At 38.6% G+C, this 17,403-nt stretch overlaps 1 long non-coding RNA gene across 2 annotated transcripts in view; it reads right to left on the bottom strand.

Annotated features, from left to right (window-relative positions):
- The window catches only part of LOC146439646 (uncharacterized), a 69,473-nt gene that overhangs the window by 50,807 nt on the left and 1,263 nt on the right, over nucleotides 1-17,403 (bottom strand). The window contains exons 1-2 of one of the 2 annotated variants that reach the window (XR_014850863.1): nucleotides 17,027-17,054; nucleotides 16,453-16,517 (exon numbers count right to left, since the gene is read on the bottom strand). This is a non-coding gene — a long non-coding RNA (uncharacterized LOC146439646). Of the gene's footprint in view, nucleotides 1-16,452; nucleotides 16,518-17,026; nucleotides 17,055-17,403 lie in introns of those variants that run through there. The other variant, XR_014850864.1, reaches the window with a different exon arrangement.

The following is a 17,403-nucleotide window of genomic DNA, read 5'->3' as shown; positions in this document are numbered from 1 at the left end:
TGCATTCCCACATAATGCTACTAACACAGCATGTAGCTGCAGTAAATACATTAGCAAAGCATGCCCTCTGTAAACCCAGATGAGATTATGCTGGTGCTTAGGAGTGAGAAGAAAATAGTAACAATAAAGTACTGCATACAACTTTAAAAGAAGGATACAATTTGGAAAGAAATAAACTGAGAGAGATGTTTCTAACAGTAAAGAATGCAATTTTATGCACTTAATCCCCTAATAGTAAAGAGGTGAAGAAAAACTTACAAGACTTAAATAAAGCACTGTGGTCTCTTCTGTGAATATTCTTATTAATTACTAAATGGCATATAAATGGGAAAAGATGTCATTGGGATGCTTTTAAAAATCACCAAACATGCTAAGTCTAGGACTCACTGTCTATAAACTAATTACAAGCAGGCTGCATCACATTCTTTCTCATAAACTTGCACATTACAGAGCCAAATTTAAGTTAATTCTGAAGTTGGAGGCAAATGCAAAAGGATTTCAGTTGCTGAGAAATGTTTTGCTTTACTAAAAAAAACCTCAGAGAAAACAGACGAAAAAAAAGAAGAGTAGAGAAAAAAGAAGCATCTCCGGAGGTTTACTGCTAGCTTAGTTTCTGGTTTGTGTCAACTTGTTTATATCAGCTGCTGATTTGCGTCACTGGCTTGGCTTTGTGGTTGTATCTGGGGCCTGATGGACACCCTGGTGCATTAAGAAATTCACCACAACAGTACAGCTTGTTGAGATCAGATAGCACAACTTAATGTTGTTTTCTTAAGCACACACACCACACACAACCCTACTAAGAAGTTACTGCAAGCAGCTAAGAAAGGCGAACTATAGGTTTGATGCATACCAGTTTTAAATTCAGATAATGAGGAAAATTTCCATGTAGCACTAAAAAGTGCATACTATATATTTGTAAAGCTAACAAAAGTTGTATATATGTTTTTTAAGGGTTTGTATTTCTAGGAGTCAAAATCCCTTATATGTCTTCATCTCCTCTAAGTTTTTTTTAGTAAAGCATCTTGAGCCACTGCATATTTACTGTGTTGAGCAGAGAATTTTTTTTATTTTGAGATATAAAACATTGTTTTAACTGTGGCTTTAATTAGCCCACAAGAAATTTTAAAAAATAAATCCTGAATATTTAAGTTTGAACATCTGACCATTTGCAATATTGAACACAACATAACTTAGATGCTCTGCCTAAACCACACATATTTTAAAATACGTTTACAGTATAGAGGGTTCCCATACAGAAGTTAAAATCTCACTTAAAGCTTCATGCCCATGATTAGATGACACATGTTTACACATACAGAACAGCTTAAAGAAAATGCCTAACTGCACACTGCAGAAATGATGCCTTCCTGCTATTCCAGATGCTTATAGTTGAAAACACTAATCAGGGACTACTGAAGGCAGTCTGAGGACAGACTTCAATAAAGCTAATAACCTTTTACTTCATCTGAGGTTCTGCTTCACATTTTCTGTTCAAGCTTCCAGAAAAAAGCCTTACAATTCTTTCTATTTTTGTGATAGTTCATAGAAGGTCAAGTGAATAAACAAAGAGAATACAACTTAAGAGACATATTTCATAAGACAAAATAAAATGTTTTCAAACCCATGTTGCTTTATGCAAACTTCTTATAAGAAACACTGACACCAGCTCCAAGAGCCTCAAAATATTCCACAAGCATGTTTCTGAAATAAAACAAGAGTTTTCCATTTTAAAATGACAAATCTGATCAAATTTATGTTAAGATATTAAAATTACTTCCAGTACAAATACTACAGTTAAAATCTTTTGACCAATATGTTTTGCTTCTCTTCTTCTTTCTGAAAATTTCAAAATACTTGGCTTTTTTCCAATTTGACACGAAGCCAGATTTTGAAATCTTGAACTCTTGAGTGAAGCAAAATGATTACCCCCTAGGCTGTACTGATAATATACCATATTTTAGACTGAGGAGCTGCTGTTTTAGAGACTACGTGATGAATCCTGAAAAGAACAATAATCTAATTTTTTAAACAATAGGTCCAGGAACAACCTAGAGGAAAAGACATCCTACTCTGTATAGCCTAGCACCATTTTTCAGAAATGTATGGTTCATTACAGCAGAATGTGGTAACAGCTTGTCTGCATCTTCTTTTTCTTGTCTTGGTCCTCACAAGGAGAAACAGAAATGGTGCTGCTGCCCACACAGAAAATGGAAGTGAATATCACAAGAGATGCTACAGCAGCTCTACACTTCCCAAAAGATTCTACAATGCAGGAATAACTCCTTTAGTAGTGAGTATAATTTTCTGGAGGGATGTGCAGTATTGCCCCTATGAAGTAAAAAAGCTGACCTCCCTATCTATCCAAGCACACAATGCCCATTCTCATCCCGAGGAACTTATCTCTTCTCCCCCTCTCCTATGTTTTAATATATTACACCCTGATTGACAAGGTATTCACCCACAGTCATCACTTTTGATGGATACTGTTTTCAAGAGGAGCTGGAACATATGGTGCCAAAGAGAAATTTATCACTTGGCAGCTTGGTTTGCTGTGTTTGACCTGCATTTTGAAGTAAATAGCAGATTCTGTACAGAATTGTTATGATTTACTCTTTCAGAAGTATAATGAAACAGCAAATACTAGAGACAGTTTTCATTGGGTGTTTGTTAGCAATCCCTGTTAAAACATAGTTGAGAGAAGCAAAGGAGTTTTGATTTCATTGAACAGCTTTTATAAACATTTCCACATCTCTATATCAGCACTCCTCTGTTCTGGAACTGGGAGCTTCCTGAAAAATTGTGAAGTGTTAACAGAGCTGGTGGAATCTGCCACACCAGCTGGAAGAAGCACACTGAGGATCTGGTGAGTAGGAATGAGCCAGAAGTTTAGCTGGAAGAGGTCTGTGGTTTCAGGGCTGTGCCACAGGCTTTGGGCTTTAAGGAATTCTGGTCCTGCTGGCTCCAGCATAGGAGGGAAGAACAATGAGGAACAATAAGGAGCAGTTTGGCCATGGTTTGGTGTATGAAGACTGTGCTGAGGACAGCAGAACTCCCTGGATGCCCAACTCCAGCACAGGGAGGATGAGAAGAACACAAAAGGGATGAGCAGTGCTCTCTGGTGGGTTTGTGCACCAAAGAGCACCATTGCCTCATCCACATGGAAACTACTTCCTTTGGGGGCCCCTCTGCTCTCCACCACTACAGTAAGTCAGGAGTTTTGCCTTCCCCGTGTATTCAGGTCTCTTTTGCTTCAACCACCCCAGAGAGTCTCCATGGTTCCCAAATTCCATCCTTTCATGCCTCCTTAAAAACAGCAGAAGGGCCCCAAAGTATGCCATTAAGACACAGAAATTTGGAAAGGAGAGTTTGCAAAAATATTTACTATGTGAACACCCTTCTGCTGGTCTTCATTGGAACTGAACTAAGTGACCAAGGGGGAAATCTGAAACCAAAGCTACTAACTGAGCCCACAATTAAATTGAAAATCAAAATGCCTCGCCTGTAATGACAACTGAAAAACTATGTCATAAGCACAAACCTTCAGTGTCTTTATAGATTTACAATAATTTTTTCCAATTTTTTTAAGTGTGTAGTAATTGAATAAGATACACAGAAAGATTACTCTCTGGTGCTCTGATGACAGCTTAAACTAATTCTGTTTAGTTCAGAGGTTTGACTAGCTGCTTATTGTCAATTCTGGCTATTAGTCACTTACTTTGATGTAGCAAAGTTGGAAAATAAGAAGTCAGTCCTTTAATCCTCTCTAGCTGAGAGCATAAGGAAATTAAAATTTGGCTGTAATACTTACATTTTATTTCTGCAGCCATTTCATTATTGTGAAATAATTATTTTACTCCAGGAAAAAGGTGTATATGTTTTGCCTTTTTTATTTTTATAGACAAGTTGATGAGAGAGTGAGAATACAAAGGAAAATATAGTTTTGCTAAACAGCCTGTCAAAGACTTGGAATCCTTTGGGATATTTGTCCAAAATTTCATGTTTTTAAGCTGTTGCAAATCAGAGAGAATAGTTCTGTGAGAAATATGTAAACAGGTCAGTATGACACTCATCAGATGAATGGATAACTCATTTTAAGAAAGCATCAAAAGCTGTGATGCAGTTATTGCTCAACTTCCATGTTTAACTGGTGCCAGTATCACTGAATGAAAACAGTTTAATATATTACAATATCCAACTGCTTTTGGAATGATTTTGTCAAAAAGCAAACTACTGTCTTGGTGACCACTTGAGGTCAAAGATTCAATCTGCTTTCCCCTTACACTTTAACAGAACACAGGCTTGAGGCTCAGAAAACCTGAGTTCTTTTCCTCAGTCTGCCAAGTGACCTTCAACAAATCACTTCAGTGTGCCACAATTTCCCTACAAATTAAATAAAGCACAATACTTGCAATTCCTAGCGAAGTGCTTTCAAGTCACCTGATCAAATTTTAGAAACTGTACAAATGCCATTACTTTTGTTATGTTTATTCGAATGCAACACTTGGCATAATATTAATAGGACCATTATTTCTGTGTAAACACATACATGTTTTTACCCAAATTCTTAATTTAATGAAGATATTGATGTAAGTTATCACAGCTGTCTTTCTGACATTTTTATGAAATTTATGAATGGTGCAGAGTATGCTGCTCTACTCCATCACCATTTTTCAAGCCATCTGTATTTCTCAATCTAATATTCATTGAAACTAGTTTTATGTACACAGAGGGAAGGGGTCTAGCAGAGAAATACTGATGTAGTTACAACAGGCTATTTAAAGTGCTAGCCCTTTCACCCATCCCTCGCTCGTCCCTGCTGCAAGCCTAGCACACTTGGTTAATTGGAAGACACATGCACTTTTCAGCTATTGCTGTGCATAATCATTCAATTCAGAGAAAATTCCCCTTCCCTGCTGCTAAAGCAAAGCCTCCATGCTGAATCTGAACAGCCAATGCCTTCTGTTTTTTGGGAACTCTGCAACAAAATGTTAAGGGAAAGCTAAGGTACAACATGCAAATACTCTGGTGTTCCTCAGCGTGTTTACTGGCTCGTTATTTTTAATTCCCTTTGGCTCATAGAATATTCATGTTATGACATGATAACTCAGGCTGGACTGGACCTCAGAAGATTTCTACTCCAATCTTCTGCTCAAAGCAGGATCAGCTGTAAGGTCAGAAAAGGTTTCTCAAGGCTTTATCTATCCAGGCCATGGAGAACACACAGCCCCAGTGGGCAAATTGTTCCAGTGTTTGATTGTCCTCATGGCAAAAAAGCTTTTTCTTACATCCATTCTGAATCTCTCTTGCTTCAGCTTATACCTTCTGTCTTTGGTCCTCCACCCTGCAGCACTGTGAAAGAATCTGTCTCCATTTTCTTAATAACTTGAACATGGCAAGGGCAAGGCTGCTGTTGGGTCTCCCCAAAATTTTCTCTCTTGGAGACTGAACTGGCCCAGTTCCTTCAGACTCTCTGCAAAACAAGTGCTCCAGCCTCCTGACCATCTGAGCTACCCTCTGCTGAGCTTGCTCAAGTTATTAATGTCTTTCCTAAAATGGAGGGGCTTGAAACTGGAAAAAGCCTTCCACATCTCATGACTAGAGATCTCATGTGTACTGAGCAAAACAGGCTAGTTACTTCCCTTGATCCTGTTAGCATAGCTCAGGAGGCTTCTGTTTTTCTTTACTGCCAGGGCATGGTGCTAGCCCATGTGCAGCCTTTTTTGCACAGCCCTTTCACTGTCTCTGTCTAGTAGTTCCTACTATCCAAAGCAGGTCTTATGTTCATAAAATCCAAACTGCTGTCAATGACATCAGCTGTACAACCAGACATTGACCTGTGGAATCCATCTGTTCCTTTTCAAGCCTTTCCTCTGCACTGGCAAGAGTCAACATAATATCACCTAGGTCTCCATAACTTTGGCCCTCATTCCTGTAGCTGTCCAGTCACTCCTGATATGTTCAAGGTTCCTGCTCCAGGTTTATTAGTGCTGCCAATGTGCTTAAGCAGCAAGAGAAACAGCACACGAATCAGACAAGCTTTGGCAGGCTCTTTGCAGCGTGCTGGATCTGAGTTCCCAGCAAGCACCAGACTTCTTGGACAGCAAGTTGGCTCAGCATATTGAGCCTTCTGTACCCCTTGAGATGTCAGTCGTGGCTTCCCCTTGGTGTTAATGCATGGCTCACCAAGAGGCTGTGTTGCTTCCCTAGGTCTCTACCTTGCCTGCTACCAGCACACTGAAACCAGTTCTGCAGCTGCAGGTCTGCCATCCTGCCCTCACTAGGAGTCAAAAGATTCCTGTCTTTCCCAGGCTGGGGCTTTCCACTTGACTCCCACAGCTGACTGTGGTCTCTGGCTGCCATTCCTCTGTGAAGTTACAGGTTCAGGCTTTTGCATCTGCAGGACATCTATGAAGATGCCATTTATACTCCCTGCTGCTGTGCAGTTTGCTCCCACAGCTCCTTGTCTTGACAAAATATTTCCCCATTTTTTGCGCACATTGTGCAGACAAGGACACTTTTCTCCTGCTCCAACCTTGGGGAGACACCAGCTGTGCTCTGCAGTTTGAGATGTGAAAAGATTGATCCTCCCACTGGAGCTATGACTTGAATAGAGGCCTCTGCTGTGCCAGGGGTAGTTACTCTATTCGGTGCTGGGAACTGTGCCCTGTGGTGCAGCACTGATGATGATGAATCCCACATGGCCTTCTGAAGACTTCTGGCCCCCTTCCATGTGCCTTTCTGAGTAAACTGCTGTTTCTGAGAGCTGTGCCCTGGGACCTGTGCTCTGGGACTGCTAACATAAGATGAATGGGTACTTGAATCTCTAATCACAACCAGTCTTTCTCAGCAGTAGAGGCTGGACCTGAGAACACCAGAGAAAAACATCCCAGAAGATCTAGAAGTGAAGTCCAGAGCAGCTCACCAAGCTGCAAGGACTGGAAGAACCCAAGAAGCACCCCTGCTCCATAGCGTGTTCCCCATCCCATGAATTGCCACTCTGAATGCTAAGTGCTTCTTTGCAGCTCCAACGTACTGAGCTCCCAAAAGAGCCTTGCTGTTACAGAATCAGCCTTGCTCCAGTGTGGTGAACCTTCTCATGAGGTTAGAAGTCCACTTGAATGTGTCCTGACAGTACTGTGCTTGTGAACTCAATCCTCCTGCCTGCACTGCCCTCAGCAGCTGGAAGCCAAACGCAGGCATCTGCCTCTCCACGATGAAACTGTTCCATCACCCTCATTGGCTGTGTCCCTTTTTGCAAAGCAAGCCTGGCAAAGCACCCTTAAAGCATTGGTCAGTTGCGGAGGCCATCACCACACACCCACATCACATCCAGAGCAACTGGAAACCCACCACAGGTGTACAATCATAGAATCCTCAGTTTGGAAAGGACCTCTAAGATAATTGGGTCCAACCATTAACCCAGCACTGCCAATTCCACCACTAACCTTGTCCCTACATCTACACATCTACATCTACACCACATCTACAGGTGTCTTAAATACCTCTGGGGGTGGGGACTCAACCAACCACTTCCCTGGCTAGCCTGCTCCACTGCTTGACAGCCCTTTTGGAAGAAATCTTCTGCACCTCAACAAGGCGCTCCATCACGGATCTCCTCTCACGATACCATGAAACTTCTCAAACATCCTCTGAGCAGGTCTCATTTAGCTCATGGCTGCAGATGCCCTCGTAACATCCAAAAACCAATAGGATTTCTATAGAAGTCATCATTTGATGTTTATGACAGATTCATATTTTCTACTTTTCAGCAGCAGTTGGTTTTAAAGAGCCTATATGGTATTAGCAGCTCAGGTGTGTCATTCTTAAATTCCCAAGACACCTTTGGTAGAGAGTGTAAGGATCTAGATATTGCTAGTCTATAATAATTATTATGTTACTTTAAAAAAGAAGTGAACAGTAAGTTTCTTAAAATATCTCTTTTCCTTTCTCTGGACTTAAAAATTATCTCAGCCGACCAAACAAGAAACTACGTTACAAAAAAAGATAAGTTACATATTTAAGGTCATGCCATGTCTTTCAATATGCATTTACTGCTCCCACTGCAATGAAAAGTTGTCTGCACACTGATGGGTAGTGTTCGTCTTAAAAGACTGACACCCTGTTTAGACTAAGACAGATATCGTCAGAAGTGATAGGGTAAAAATGGGACCAAATATTTTTCTTGTATCTTTTTACAGTGCTCACATAATTCTCTAGGCAAAAGGGTCAAAACAAAATAAAACTCAACATTTCAAAGCTCTGAATAAAATAAAATTAATGCCAAAACTCCTAGACTGTAACAAACTACTACAAGATGGAGAAAATATTGTAAGAAAAGTATTTCTAATCCAGAATGCCAAACTGACTCTCACATATGATAGAGAGGAAAAAAGACTTCAAATACAAGAATCTGGTTTAATATGAAGTAGAATAATAAACTAAACATTTAATAAAGAAAGGGCTAAGATTAACTAAACTATGCCATGAGAAAGGTTACAAAAAGACAGTGAAAGAGAAACAGTGTTTGACAGGGGCATGGGCAGTGCTAATTGCTATTCATAGAATTCGTACATATATGAGAGACAATGTGGTTCATTGTATATGGCAGAATTCATAAATAATGAGAAAAGCTCCACAAAAATGAGGAGCAATGATTTACCATTACCATACTTTCAGCCTTCTGACTTCACAGGTAGGCCTTGCCTTATCTAGTTTACATGGGACTAAAAATCTGTGTGACAAGACTGAACTCATATTCTTTGCATACCATCTGGAGTCATGAATTGCCCATGACAGATAAAACCATTGCCACAGCATCCTCTCAGATTAAATTTCAGAATTCAGAATCCAGATTTAGTTTCAGAATAAATTGAAGCTTCAATTTACAAGGTTGTCCCAGAAACTAGAAGCAGTGAGTATCTACAATCTACTTCTTGCCACTAAAGATTTCAAAACTTTAATTTAAACATCCAACAGTTTTGAATATACTATTCTTACATACTCTCTCCAAAGCAAAATATTTGAGGATTTCAGTGGGGTTTTATCCTTCACACATGAGTACCATCTAGACATTTTGTCACAATATGGGATGAAAAATATTTCCAAATCTTGAAATTTTTCATGGAACTGAAATTAGGTTTGCCAGCTTGCACTAGTTAGCACAAAAGCCATTTCAAAGAAAATACAACTATTTGATGTAAGTAGGGTCAAGAACATGTATTTTAGAGCACAAAGGGCTAAAGTAAACTTCAGCTGTTGTTTTTAACAACAAACAAATATTTCCGTAATCACAGGGAGTGAGCTCAAGAGGCCTGGACACTGTTTGCACGTCCTGCACATTGGGATGCAGTGCTTGGAATCACTCCTGCTTGTGGGTTCATTACACAGAGGAAGGAAGGAAGGAAGGAAGGAAGGAAGGAAGGAAGGAAGGAAGGAAGGAAGGAAGGAAGGAAGGAAGGAAGGAAGGAAGGAAGGAAGGAAGGAAGGAAGGAACTCTCTGAAGGCCCATCTTATGTCTCCAAAGTCACCATCATGGCAAGAGGAAATTGGTTTTGGCCACACAGTCCCCTTGTATTTTGTGTACACCTGAAAGAATTCACTGTAAAAGTCAAAAATGGAAGTCTTGTAATGCATCACAGTATGAGCCTTTTGGGATGATTTTGTCAAAAATCAACTTACATGCATATTGACATATTTGTACTGACAAAGGTCAGTAGGCTGAGCTACATTAATTGAATAACACAGCACCATGAGACTTTAGTAAAATCCACCATGTTTTCTTAGTTTGTGAGCTGTAAAGTTTATTAGTAATTCAGAGAATTAGCATCAGTACTAAAAGAGGTCATTTGATACTGCTACTGTAGCTGGTTATTGAAGGACATTACAAAATATTAATGAGCAGCTTTTCCTTTCACCTAGTGAAACTGTTACTGCACATAGCACTACTTAGATGATAAAAACTTTTTTTTTTTTTAAAGCAACCTTAGTAAATAGTTTTAAAGTTACTTTTCCTATCTGAGATCCTGAGAATGGAGCAAGACAGCTTACCTGCAGAAGAAAAAATATGAAGCAAAATACCTGATGCTTTCAATTTCTCCCCCAAAATCACTGAAAATAAGAAGTACTAATAATTTAAAATCACAATTCAACTCCTATTTTACCTGGTTATTTTTCAGTTCCTAGGTTACAATTGTATAATCACTACAGGTAGAAAGACATGACTAACCTTGTGGTTCTGAAACTATTTGCAAGTACCAGTGGGCATAAAGTATGACTTTCAAATTTTCTTCTGCACCAGTTATTTTTCCCACGAGCTATATACCTTCAAGCTATAAAATCTAGTTCTAGGAGTATGTAGCTAAAATTTAACACCTGCTTGTCAAATGTGAATATGAAATTTTGCAGAGAAGAAACTTGTTAAATTAAGACAATAAAATATGGGTAAATATTAACAGCATGTATCCTCTGCTGTTTCTCTTTACTTTAAATGGGCAACACTGGAGTGCTGTTAGTACAAATATACTCCAGCTAACCTAGAGGGGTGGGAAATAATTCTGCTTTACTGGCACTATTCAAAATGAGGGTTCTATTGCATTGTGGAATGTGGAGAGTTAGTCCAACTTTGCTCACCAAAATCAGTATATAGTTCCTCTAAAACAAAGAATCGCAAACACTATGTGAAATTTTCTCTAAAAGTCAGATTTGGGACATGCTGGAGGCATTATTCCCAGTGAAGCATAGGACTGAAAAGACAGGCTTTCTGCTACAGCCTGGAAGGCTGGACAGAAGGCTGGAGCTGGCAAATGGGCTTTGGCTCACAGTTCATCTGGCATGGTGTATGGGCTGTTTGCCTGCAGTTAAGGCCAAGATTCAGGTCTGGTTGTGTCAGGTTTTGAATTCATGACAGCAAGGACAGAAGACCCATGTTTATCCTGGAAATTGCAAGGAAGCTGGTGCTGCTGCAAGAAGCAGCAACCAAAGATTCATGGTAGATTATTTGGTATCTGGTGGTTGCCAGGCTGTAGGTAGCTAAAATGAGTGTTATGCTTAGGATTTAGGGCAGAAGAGCTATAAGAGTTAGCTTTGCTTCACTGTGTGAGATTTAAGTCTCTGTAGCAGCTTTCCCATTTCCTTTTAATAAAATACTTGAGAGTTGGTCTTTTTCTTTCACCCAGTAGGACTGCAAAGTTGCCCAAATATGAAGATCATGGGAGCAAATACATCACTAGTGCACCCAAGGAAGGGAACAGCTAAGAAGAAAGCTTCATAAACCCATTTTACAAAGCTTTTGCAAAATCAAACAATGGGTGAATTTACACCTGTAACCCATTTAAAAAGAAGTTTTAACTGGATTGATTCACCACTGCTTGTTAGCCTTCAGTATCAATGAAGACCTAGTCCCACCTCATATTCAACATGTGCAGAAACAAAGTCATTATGACAATTGTTAAGCTGAAAATATTTAATTTGTGCATTAAATCTGCAACATTTTCCCCAAGGTGCTAGTTTTCCTTGGTTTGCCCCAGAAGAAGAATGGATAAATAAAACAACTCAAAACAAACCTAAACCCAGAGAAAAAGACAGGAAAATCAGACAGCTTTTATCACCTTATAGAATATCTGCTAATTTCTCTCTACAGTACAGTATAAATGTCTGTCATAAGACACTATAAAAGAACAAAGTTTCACTTAAACTTTTATTCAACTTTTCCATTTGGTGCATTTTGAAAGTAATAAGTGGAAATTAATATGATAATCATAAGGAAACAGGACACACATTTATTCAGGAATTTGATGAACACACTTTTGTTCAGAAAATAATAATGTAGCAATTGAGGAGAAGGGTTGGCATTTAAACAAAAGCTGGATGCATATGAAACAATGTTTTAAATTTGTAAAAAGGTGACAATCCTTTTTGCTTGACTGCCACACATAGAAATTGGAAATAAATTGCTTTTTTAAACAAAAAGACATTGTCTTTTTAAATTATTACTCATAGAGAACTCTAGGTACACAAGAGCAGCAATATTGTTTTCTTAACTTAGACCATTTCTTATTTCTTTTGAAAAGAACTTTTATGATTTTTTAGCTTCCATTCAGAATATAACATTCAGATAAAATTTATTTTCTTTAAAAGAAGTAGTAGCTTGCTTTTGGCTTTGTTTTTTGGGTGGAGGGGGTTGTTTTTTTGTTGGTTTTTGGGGGTTGGGGGGGTTGTTTGTTGGTTTTGTTTCATTGGTTGGTTTATTTCTTCCATCATCCATTTCAGTACTGGATAGAGCTGTATAAAATTGCCATAAAGTTAAAAAAAAAAAATCTCGTCTTGTTCCCTTGAGAAAAGGAATGCATAGAGAATCCAAGGTGACAACAATGCTGTACAAACAGTAAATTTAAGCATATTGTATTCCGTTTCTGTTAAAAACTTGAGCAGTTTTAAACAGAAACCACATAAGAAATGCTAGCTTAGCATTCTCCTTGCTCAAAAGAAAACTTGGTTCTTAACAGATTTTTGTGAACTCAGTTTACACCCCCATGTTTGTATTATGTGCCAAATGTGAAAGGCAAGGCTACTACAGAACTGCTGAAAGGGACAGAGTTCAAAGCCTTTGTGTGATCCTCACATGAGGAGTGAGAGTGAGCTATAACCACCAAAATATTCTTACTGCTCTGAAGGATATCTTTAACGAGGAGATGTTATAAGGGTTCAGGTTAGAGCTCCCTTCATCTCCCCAGGGACACGTGAACATCGAGACCAGGACCAACTGCAAGTTACTCTTCCTTCTGTTAGTCCATTCTTGGATCTTTTCACTCCTCAGGGAGGTCCTGAGGTTCTCATAAACAATTTTCACATAGTTAAAACACCCACCTGGCTCACTTCTAGACCTTTCCCAGCCTTAGAGAAACCTACATGAATACTCTGATTTTTCTTTTCAGAAACTAATCGCTCCGTTTCTGTTCCCTAAAGAAAGCTTGTGCTCTCCAGTCTCTACAATGCCATCCTTCACCAGGAAAAGTAAGAGAACGTTTCTGAATATTTATGGATAGTAGAGGTGGTTCAACACTACAAGAGATAAAAATGCCTTTTTGTTTTTTTTTTGAAAATTCACTTTTCCTCAGCTCCTTTTCTCTGAAAAATGTATGTCTGCTTATTAATTTGTCAGTTTTATGCAGGGTATGAACAGGACAGTCTAAGACAACCCCAGAATATCAGATTCTCTCTCCCTAGGGATAGACGTTTACCCATACTCATTAAAAAACTTCTTTCTCCAAATGCTACACCCAAGTTGCCAGTAGTAACAAAGCCATTTCAGTTCATTTCACATGTTCCCAGCAGATTCTTTAGGACTTCCCAACCTCCATAATTGCATGATGCTCTAAGAGGAGTCAGGACTTGCTAATGTTCCCACCCTTGGGGAACTGCAACATCTGCTACTTGTCACTAAGTAATTAAACCAGGGACCAGAAAATAAGTGGGAAAAAAAGTAAGACTAAATTTATCACAATACATTACTACATTTGAGAAAAAACATAAAGAGAAATTACAAAAACAGACATGGTGTCCTTTGGCTGCTCTGTTTGGAATGTCTCTTCTCCGGTTAGTTGGCAGAACCAAGACCTTAAACTAGTGGAAAATTTTTGCCGTGATAGAAATTGTGACTCAGTTCTTGAAAGAGCTGCACTCCCAGGCACAGCTTTCTTGAGTAAGAACTACTAAATGAAGAAATAGTAAGAAAACCCACCTGAGTGTAAACACACCTTTGCACATTTCCTGTAAACTTTAATCTTGGTAGTTATTTTAATAGAGATAAGTTTCAGCTTCTCTGCTAACGAAATATAATTTGTTCCCTAAAGAGCAGCTGGTTGCTGGATGCTTCTAGAGAGGATTAATACTTCAGATATTAACAAAGAAGCACATGCTTATACTGGTTTTCCTGTGTAAAGTGAGCAAGACAGGTAAATTTTTAGAATTTGCATACACAAGCTCATTTTACTATGTTATTTTTCTAAGTTGGATAAATTTGAGTTTAAGCTACTTGAGCTATTTTACAATAATTGCGTAATAATTAAAGCACTTTTCCATTGGCTCCTTCTAACAACTACATATGATCCTGGATGAGAAAATGATGGAGGTAAGGTATAATTTTATTAGCTGCATTTTAATCGCAGCTAGTCTTACTCCAAACATGACCTCAGCAAAAAAGAAAATTTTAGCTTTTGTACAAGAGTTTGTTATTCTGTTCTTGTCAAGTATAGGGACCCCAAACCAAACTTGCCCCTGAGTTCATTCTGCTCTTCTCACCATGCCCACCTCTATTTTCTCTAAGCTATCATATAGAGCATTTCATCTTCCATACCATGATGGAAAAGAGAGATAAAGAAAACCATTCTATCAGTCACAGGTTAAGAAAAAAAACAACTCCCTCAGGCAGATAAGCTCTTCTCCCTTTCTGGCTTTGAGACCAATCCAGGCTCCAGAAATGGTAAGGAGTGAGCATGACCTGTTTCCCTGAGACAGTGCAAGCACCACAGAGATGACCAGGATAAGCTTGGCCTGGGGCTAAGGATGCTCTTTCAAGCAGCTTGGGAAGACACTGGAACAGGCACCACAGCTTCAGCTGAAACCCACCAATTCACTAAAACATTGTGACAGTCAGCAGTGCAGATAACAGCAGGTTTAGCCTTTATCCCTCTCTGGTGTTGGACCAGCAGTAGGTTTGTATGATTGAGCACAAAGCCTATGAAATGTCTGACTAAATGTGAGAATATTACCAATTAAACCAGTCTTACAAAAGGGCTCAAAACATTAATGCTTTTGTCATTCAAGTTGCCTTGTATCACAGCAGAGTAAAGCAGGGCAGAAAAACATAAGAAAACAGAAATTCTTTAAAGTCTTTTAACTGAAAAGGGATAAATATTTAAAGATACAACTAAAGCAAAGTTTAAAATAAGGTTTTTATTTTCAGTTAACAATACCCCCCCTTATTTCAAACAGAATTTTACATCTCTGTGTTACTAAAAAAAAAAAAGCAGCACAGTTATTGAAAAAGCCCACTGTTATCTGAAAAGACTGTTTTTATCGGAGAGACAAACTTAAGTCTGAAGCATGCAAATGCTGTCAGCTGCACACCACTTAAAAGATTACTAGGTTCCACAGCATGTGTGGGTCACTGGAACAGCAGTACATACTAGGGGCAATTTAGTGCTCCTCTGTCTAAGAAATATGGTTATATTTTGAGCATCCATTGATCTTCTTTTAAGTGCAAAGAGAACTGCGAAATTAAAGTATCTTGTCTTTATCCATGTGGGGTCGGCAACTAATTCACTAAAAAGATACAGAATTCAATATATTTTTCCATTTTAATGTAAGCAATCTGACAAACTCTCCTTTTCAAGGTGCCTCTAAAAGAGATGGGGCCAACTCTCCCACTCCACAAAAAGGGCTTTGTGTAGCTGCAGTGCAGTGGTTACAAGAAGGCAAAGTATGCTTTGGAGTTTTTTCCCAGCATTTTTTAGACTGTCTATGAAATAGTAAAAATGGGAATAGTATTCAGCTACCTTGAAAATATCTTAGCATTGAGACTTTTTTTTGTGTAAAATAAATATTAGTGTTTAATATTACAATTAACTTGAAATTATAATTGTGATTCACCTTTATGTAAAAATTGATGCTTTTTAAGAAGTTAACATGTAAAAGACTAATTCCATAAAACAAGCAAGAAAGTCTCTCAGTTTACTTGAACCAGCAGAATTTGACCCAAATTGTTATTTGCCTCCAACATGGATTTTGTGTTGACGAAGTGTATGAAAAGAATTTCCAAATCAGCAACCCACAACTATAATTTGCCATTATGTGGCTTCATATCAGAGGTTGCAATGAAATGTTTGTTTTTATTCTGTGAAGTATGGACATCTCCCACAAAACTCAGAACTGCACATTAATATAAACATGGAGTAAAATAATCAAAAGGGATGTACTTGGTAGTGCCAGAAAATGAAACAGAACAGGAAATCTGAAGACATTTTCTTAGATAGATTAGTCTTAAACTTCATAACATTTAATAGCTGATAGCTATTAAAACAGCATTAAATCATCTAATCTGATCTTACCTATAGTGGAATGGGGCCATTAAATTTTACCCAGGTACCTGTACATTAATCTGTTCATAAAATATTTCTCACATGATTAAGCTGAATGTCCCAAGCACAGACAAGGGTTTGGCTCTCAGTAGTGACAGATGCTAGCTAAGCCAATATGAATGATATCAGCAGGCAATACTGGTAACTGCTGAAGGAAGCAAAAGTTCTTGTCTACCCAGGGACAAAACCCTTTGCCAGTTCTGAAAGTATTAGTATGAGCCTCATAAGCATCTTAGCCTTGAAAGTACAAGTACAAACCTCAGCACAAGTACCTCAGCACAACTTTCTTTCTAATAAAGAGAATTAGTCCTACCTTGTAACTCTTCTGAAGTTCTGTCTTTGTGATCCTCCTTTGAACCATCGCTAGGAACTTCAAGGCTGAGCAAGGACAAATATAAAAGCATAGGGGAAAGATTAGAAGAGTTGTTTGGAAATTACCTAACCACCAGTTTAGCAGCAGCTCCTATTAAAAAAGAAAACCAAATCATGGAATGAATAATCAAACCACTGCATGACTGAAGTAGCACTCATCATAATTGTGTTAAAAATAAATTGGGTCAGAGCATAGTTTCTTTCTGTGAAAAGAGTAATGTGCTTTGAGAGGGTAACACTTTGTGCATAAGGAAGAGACAACAGATGCCATATGTCCATCTTTTGCAGAGTTTTTGACACTCTTTTCACTTATCTCTAGTTTGCTTATGTAAATGTTACCTTCTCTAGAGGAAATATGCACATTGAAGGTATAAAACTGGGAGAAAACCTATTTAGAAGTAGCTATCATTAATTCACTACCAATGTGACATTTGCAGGAGTCTGCCTTGGGGCTGATATTGTTTGATGCATTAGTTCTTGAACTGGGTTGTAAAGTAAAGAGGAAGCTTTTTAACCTGGCAGTTACACCAGCCTGTGAGGAACTGCAAGTGTTTTGGGCAGGAGGGCTGTAATTCAAAGTGATTTTGACAAACAGGAAATAAATCTGAAAACGGAGACTGCAATTCAGTAAGGACATGTGCAAGATGTAGATGCAGAGCAACAAGCACACACAGAAGCTGGGGAATGTTTAGCTGGCAGCTGTGCTGAAAAGGATCTGAAACTACAGGATTGACATGCTGTGAGGCAACAGTATCGATGCTATTGGTAAAAAGAACACATTACTATCACACAGGAAATTGATAAAGCCATTCTTTTACCTTGCTCAACTCTAAGGGCTTACCTGCAAGACAGTGCTTAATTCAGGCACGTTTTAAGAGAGAGTTGGACAAAT

Source organism: Lichenostomus cassidix, chromosome 3 (genome assembly GCF_008360975.1).
Source record: "Lichenostomus cassidix isolate B80296 chromosome 3, HeHo_3.0, whole genome shotgun sequence".
NCBI lineage: Eukaryota > Metazoa > Chordata > Aves > Passeriformes > Meliphagidae > Lichenostomus > Lichenostomus cassidix.
The sequence above is the reverse complement of the archived record's forward strand: the minus strand, read 5'-3'. Positions and strand labels throughout refer to the sequence as shown.